Source organism: Triticum urartu, chromosome 4A (assembly GCF_056163025.1).
Source record: "Triticum urartu cultivar PI428250 chromosome 4A, HENAU_Tu73, whole genome shotgun sequence".
NCBI lineage: Eukaryota > Viridiplantae > Streptophyta > Magnoliopsida > Poales > Poaceae > Triticum > Triticum urartu.
In genome coordinates, this window is record NC_141876.1 from 488,546,354 (window position 1) to 488,553,988 (window position 7,635).

At 44.2% G+C, this 7,635-nt stretch overlaps 1 long non-coding RNA gene across 1 annotated transcript; it reads right to left on the minus strand.

The window, feature by feature from the left end:
- Positions 1 to 713: 713 nt before the first annotated feature.
- On the minus strand, positions 714 to 2,333 carry LOC147976262 (uncharacterized). Its single transcript, XR_015602129.1, has 3 exons — positions 1,816 to 2,333; positions 1,673 to 1,726; positions 714 to 1,564 (listed from the first exon to the last, which is right to left on the minus strand). It is a non-coding gene; the product is annotated as an uncharacterized LOC147976262 (long non-coding RNA).
- Between the last annotated feature and the right edge of the window lie 5,302 nt (positions 2,334 to 7,635).

Here is a 7,635-nt window from a genome sequence, read left to right on the forward strand (position 1 = left end):
TCAGTACATTGAATGTACTTGCAAGCTCACAACAACCATAAACATCAAGGCAAGACAATAACATAGCATTAACAGGTTAATTAATTAACATCTACCATGATGAAACAACTACTAAGCATGGTATGAAACTGATACAGTACTAATAAATCACCATCTCAGATCTCCATAACCATATCACTCCTGGCTAACCGGCCAAGCAATATACAATCTCGATCACCTCGTGATCAAAACCAAACGGTGATCATTCCGGCGATCACAACCATGACCAAGACTTGGTCTCAAAAGGTGATCTTTCCAGCGATCACTACCACGGCCAACACTTGGTCTCCAACATTATCATCAACATCCTACCAATTTGTACTGCTCAAAATATCAACATATAAATCACCTATAAGTCATTCCGTCATGTGAGTGTTGATCGAATGGTGTGACCTAGTACGAACCCATGCCCATGACCGAGGACGCGGCTATCGATAGATTAAACACACACTCTGCAGAGGTAGCGCACTTTACCCACACCTCGGAACGCATGGCCTCGCACTCCCATTCGGGTGGACCAACGACGTTCCGACAAAACCGATCTACTGCCATGACACTCTCCGGCCATTTCAACTCACTCCCCACTGGGCTAGTCCTGGGTGGCCCCGTGTCTACCAAAGACACACGACCACCGTCGTGGCAAAAACAATAAACCATCCCAACCTGGGACACGTGCACACAACAACAACAACGGGCACACAAAGTTATGTCTTCTTACTGGGCCAGGGTACCACATGCCCATAACCTTCCTCGTTGGAGGCACCGGCGAGAGGCACGACAATAGACCGCATTAGGGCCTTCCCATAAAAGGCAAATGTGGTTGCACTGGAAAAAGCCAAGTTCGGTGGCACCTGACCAACTTAGTGATGGAATTTATCCCCGAAACATAACAGTAATGACTGATACTCCGATATCATCTATTAACCTATAATCCAAGTCATAGAAATATCCAACAAATAATTCAAAGCTGAATATCGTATTTCCAAAATACTCTGAGGACAGCATAACACTACTATCCTGATGAATCCAAGAATGATAAGACTACTACTCAAATATCAAGAACTAACTATCCAACTATGATCCACATGCAAGCATCATCTCCATACTCCAAAACATAATATCAACTAGCATCATGATGAAACTAACACTAGCCACTAATAATTCAAAGGCAACATGATATCCAAAGTAATACTCCAAAGCATAATACCAACATGAACATAACCATAAGAGCCACTAAGAATCCAAAGGCAACATGCCATCCACATAATCATCAAAATATAAGTTCTAGAACTCCAAGCAATATCATGGCAACATTGAGACCAAAACAATACTCCGAGGAATGCCATGAACAAATCACACATAGCTAATGTAATATTTTAAACAAGTTCAAATAACTTAAACCATGTCACTGCATTGCAATCATGTTAATGGAGGGTGTGGCTTGCCTGGGGTGGAAGAAATCACCGGGAAGAAGTGTGAGAAGCTCGCGGAAAGAATCGCCGGAAAACGTTCTTTCCCAAAGGGGCTGAATAAGGGAAGGGGCAAAATGGTCATTTTCAGAATGTCAAAACATGGTGAAAATGATTCCATTGGAACGGTCTCGATGAAACGAAGAAGTGGGCTTTGGAATCACCTCAATCGGAGTTACGAGTGAAAAGTTGTGAGGTGATGAAGGTCAGGGACTTTTCTGCAAAAATACCATCACAAACAAGTCCCTGAGTGGATAAGGCAGAAACGGGTCTTTAGAGTATACGCTTTCCTGAGAAGAAAACGTACTTACTCCTGAAGAAGAAACGGAATGCGCTTTCAGTTAAGGGAAAGCGTACTCCGGGAGTACGTCTCCACTTAACCACGTCAGCGGGTCGGCCCAGTCAGCGCATAGAGACCGACAGGCGGGGCCCACGAGCAGGGGGAGTCGCCGTCTTCAATCGCTCGCCCGCCCGCGGAGCAGAGGACGGGGCGAGCTCCGGCGACGGTGGCTGGTGCCGTAGGCCACCATATGCGGAGCCCGAACCACCCGCGTGCTTAGGGGAGCGAGGCGGTCCCGTCCAGGCACTACGCAGGTGCGGGGGAGGGCTCGGCTGAGCGGAACTCCAGCCGCGGCGGACAGAGGCGTCGGGCACCGGTGGGGCTCGAGGCCAGAGTGGCTCCGGTGATGCGTGGAGAGGCGGGGGAGATGCGCCGGGATCTGGATGATCTATTGGGGTGGTAGAAGGAAGAGAAGGGCTCGGGGCTGCCCAAATTTAGGTGGTGGCCACCGGCGACCGAGACGGCCAATGGAGGGCTCGGGAGCTCTTGGAGCTCAGGGCAGAGCTCAGGGTAGAGGTCCCTGGTGAGGCGAGACGGGGGCGGGGTGGCCTTAAATAGGCAGGGAAGGAGGGGGTAGACGACGGGGGGGAGTAGCGGGCAGACTCACGGGACAGAGGAGGCCAAGAGGGACATGAGGAAACGGACGGGACGAGGGAGGCTGAGGCTGCGTGCTGCCGCTCGAGCTCGGCCAACTCTCTAGCGAGCTCAGCGAGCAAGGGAGGGCACGGGGAACAGGACGAGGACTCGCTGGCAACGATCATGGGGAGGTAGGCGACGCCGGGGAGCAGAGGAAACGACCGAAACTAGATCGGAGCCAAACGGGGCACAGTGCTCCCATGGGCGTGCGTCGGCGAGCGTCGACCAGGGGTTTATGGAGGGAGAGATGGCTCTAGGGGAGCAACGACGATGAGATGCAGCCACTGGACATGCTCACGAGCTCTAAGACGACGAGAGGGAGCGGTGCCAAAGCCACGCCACAGCGCACAGAGCGCGTAAATGTGCATGCCAACTGCGCGGTCACCACATGCACTGGCATGTAACGGGGGAGAGAGGCTAGAACATGTTGTCTAGTGCGTAGTTCATCCAGGGTAGGTTGCAACTGAGGTGGTAGATCAGTGAAAAGTGCTCTGGTTAAATGGTAATCACCATCTGAAGTTTACTGCAGTAAACTTGACCGAGCACTTCTGATCAACAGAGATTTGATTGGGTTAAATGGAGTTGTCTGTGAGGATTAACTAGGAAAGTACTAAGATTATGGAGAGTTTTAGGAGAATTAGACCAAGATTTAATATAGTTGCTTTGCAACTGCCAAATCTGGTCAGAAATTAAATCAAGATGGTGCACTCACATGAAGCATCAACTTGAGCTCAAATTTGGCAAGTCATTATTATTTTGTCATAGTAAGAATCTGTAAAAATTTCATACCAATTGGTTTTACCAAAATGGTACTTCCTTCACAGCTATTCCCTCTGTCCAGAATCTTGAAAAACTTCTAGAGAAATATTTGCTTTGTGAAATGATGCCAAATTTGGTGGAGATAAGTTATTTGTGTAGGAGAACGGCCTCATAATTTATCAGGATTTTTGAAGCAATATAAATTATACTTGCTTCACAACCTGAAAATATTGCCAGAATGAATGATTTGGTCCTGTGCTCACATAGATGATTGAATGGGGCTGAATTGTGGAGGAGTCGGATAATATGAGCACATGAAGGAGTGTGCAAAATTTCAACTCATTTGGATAACCCTAGCTAGCACTTCCTTCACAAAGGCTTCCCTCAGACAGGAACTTTGAAAAATCACCGAGGAAGTTTGGCTAGGCAAATAAAGTTGAATTTTGGCACAGTGCAATTATTTGGACAGGAGAAGATTTCCAAAAAGGTTGGGGTCAAAAGGGAAAAGATAAATAGCACTTGCTTCACAAAGTGCCACTCTGGACAGAAATGAAGAATAATTATGGGAGAATTATTCTTGGGCTAGGACAGGAAAGTTTGGGCATATTTGAGCAACATATGACCCAAAGGAATTATGAGAATTATTTGGGAATGTTTGTATGGACAGAAATATAGGTTGCTTCACAACCTAGAGCAAACAGGGTTATTCCTTTAATAGGAAAAGGAATATTTCCGAGGAAAAAGAAATTAGGGTTTGGTCAAGCAGTTGAGTGACATGATCTTCGCAAGGTTTTGAGAATCATGAGTCACTTGGGAGAGGAAATGAAGATGATTTCCCAGGTGGCAAGGCCACAGAACCACTCCAAAAAGAAAAACAGAACAAAAACCAATAAATCAAAAACAAAAAGAAAAGGGCCAAAATCCAGATTGTTACAGATATTAAGGCACACATCAGGTCTGGTACATAGCATTGCATACATGATAGAGCCTATGGCTGAAGCATAGGGAACACCTTTCATTTTCTCTCTATCTTCTGAAGTGGTCAGGCATTGAGTCTGACTCAACTTCACACCTTGTAACACAGACAAGAACCCTTTCTTTGTCTGATCCATTTTGAACTTCTTCAAAACTTTATCAAGGTATGTGCTTTGTGAAAGTCCTATTAAGCGTCTTAGATCTATCTCTATAGATCTTGATGCCCAATATATAAGCAGCTTCACCGAGGTCTTTCATTGAAAAAATCTTATTCAAGTATCCTTTTATACTATTCAGAAATTCAGTATCATTTCCGATCAACAATATGCCATCCACATATAATATCAGAAATGCTACAGAGCTCCCACTCACTTTCTTGTAAATACAGACTTCTTTAAAAGTCTGTATAAAATCATATGCTTTGATCACACTATCAAAGTGTATGTTCCAACTCCGAGTGGCTTGCACCACTCCATAAATGGATCACTGGAGCTTGCACACTTTGTTAGCACCTTTTATATCGACAAAACCTTCTGGTTGCATCATATACAACTCTTCTTTAAAATATCCATTAAGGAATGCAGTTTTGACATCCATTTGCCAAATTTCATAATCATAAAATGCGGCAATTGCTAACATGATTCGGATGGACTTAAGCATCACCACGGGTGAGAAGGTCTCATCGTAGTCATCTCCTTGAACTTGTCGAAAACCTTTTGCAACAAGTCGAGCTTTGTAGACAGTAACATTACCGTCAGCGTCAGTCTTATTCTTGAAGATCCATTTATTCTCTATGGCCTGCTGATCATCGGGTAGGTCAACCAAAGTCCATACTTTGTTCTCATACATGGACCCCATCTCAGATTTCATGGCTTCAAGCCATTTTGCGGAATCTGGGCTCATCATCGCTTCCTCATAGTTCGTAAGTTCGTCATGGTCAAGTAACATGACTTCCATAACAGAATTACCATACCACTCTGGTGCGGATCTTACTCTGGTTGACCTACGAGGTTGGGTAACTAACTTGATCAGAAGTTTCATGATCATCATCATTAGCTTCCTCACTTACTGGTGTAGGAATCACCGGAACTGATTTCAGTGATGAACTACTTTCCGATAAGGGAGCAGGTACAATTACCTCATCAAGTTCTACTTTCCTCCCACTCACTTCTTTCGAGAGAAACTCATTCTCTAGAAAGGATCTATTCTTAGCAACGAATATCTTGCCTTCGGATCTGTGATAGAAGGTGTACCCAACAGTCTCCTTTGGGTATCCTATGAAGACACATTTCTCCGATTTGGGTTCGAGCTTATTAGGTTGAAGCTTTTTCACATAAGCATCGCAGCCCCAAACTTTAAGAAACGACAACTTGGGTTTCTTGCCAAACCATGGTTCATAAGGTGTCGTCTCAACGGTTTTAGATGATGCCCTATTTAACCTGAATGTAGCTGTCTCTAAAGCATAACCCCAAAACGATAGCGGTAAATCGGTAAGAGACATCATAGATCGCACCATATCCAGTAAAGTACGATTACGACGTTCGGACACACCATTACGATGTGGTGTTCCGGGTGGCGTGAGTTGCGAAACTATTCCGCATTGTTTCAGATGAAGACCAAACTCGTAACTCAAATATTCTCCTCCACGATCAGATCATAGAAACTTTATTTTCTTGTTACGATGATTTTCCACTTCACTCTGAAATTCTTTGAACTTGTCAAATGTTTCAGACTTATGTTTCATTAAGTAGATATACTCATATCTGCTCAAATCATCTCTGAAGGTGAGAAAATAATGATATCCGCCGCGAGATTCAATGTTCATTGGACCACATACATCAGTATGTATGATTTCCAACAACTCTGTTGCTCGCTCCATTGTTCCGGAGAACGGAGTTTTAGTCATCTTGCCCATGACGCATGGTTCGCAAGTACCAAGTGATTCATAATCAAGTGATTCTAGAAGTCCATCAGAATGGAGTTTCTTCATGCGCTTTACACCAATATGACCCAAACGGCAGTGCCACGAATAAGTTGCACTATCATTATCAACTCTGCTTCTTTTGGCTTCAATACTATGACCATGTGTATCGCTACTATCAAGATTTAGTAAAAATAGGCCACTCATTAAGGGTGCATGACCATAAAAGATATTACTCATATAAATGGAACAACCACTATTCTCTGATTTAAATGAATAACCGTCTCACATCAAACAAGATCTAGATATAATGTTCATGCTCAATGCTGGCACCAAATAACAATTATTTAGGTCTAAAACTAATCCTGAAGGTAGATGTAGAGGTAGCGTGCCGACGGTAATCACATCGACTTTGGAACCATTTCCCACGCGCATCGTCTCCTCGTTCTTGGCCAATCTTCGCTTAACCGTAGCCCCTGTTTAGAGTTGCAAATGTTAGCAACTGAACCAGTATCAAATACCCAGGCACTACTGCGAGCATTAGTAAGGTACACATCAATAACATGTATATCAAATATACCTTTCACTTTGCCATCCTTCTTCTCTGCCAAATACTTGGGGCAGTTCCGCTTCCAATGACCAGTCCCTTTGCAGTAGAAGCAGTCCGTCTTAGGTTTAGGTCCAGACTTGGGTTTCTTCACTTGAGTAGCAACTGGCTTGCTGTTCTTCTTGAAGTTCCCCTTCTTCCCTTTACCCTTTTCTTGAAACTGGTGGTCTTGTTGACCATCAACACTTGATGCTCCTTCTTGATTTCTACCTCCGTAGCCTTTAGCATTGCGAAGAGCTCAGGAATCGTCTTATCCATCCCTTGCATATTATAGTTCATCACGAAGCTCTTGTAGCTTGGTGGTAGTGATTGAAGAACTCTGTCAATGACACTATCATCAGGAAGATTAACTCCCAACTGAGTCAAGTGGTTGTGGTACCCAGACATTGAGAGTATATGTTCACTGACAGAACTAGTCTCCTCCATTATGCAGTTGTAGAACTTATTGGAGACTTCATATCTCTCAATCCAGGCATTTGCTTGAAATATTAACTTCAACTCGTGGAACATCTCATATGATCCATGGCGTTCAAAACGTCGTTGAAGTCCCGGTTCTAAGCCATAAAGCATGGCACACTGAACTATCGAGTAGTCATCAGCTTTGCTCTGCCAGGTGTTCACAACATCTGGCGTTGCTCCTGCAGCGGGTTTGTCACCTAGCGGTGCTTCCAGGACGTAATTCTTTTGTGCAGCAATGAGGATAATCCTCAAGTTATGGACCCAGTCCGTGTAGTTGCTACCATCATCTTTCAACTTAGCTTTCTCTAGGAATGCATTAAAATTCAACAGAACAACAACACAGGCCATCTATGTACAACAACATAGACATGCAAAATACTATCAGGTACTAAGTTCATGATAAGAAAGTTCAATTAATCAAATTACTTAA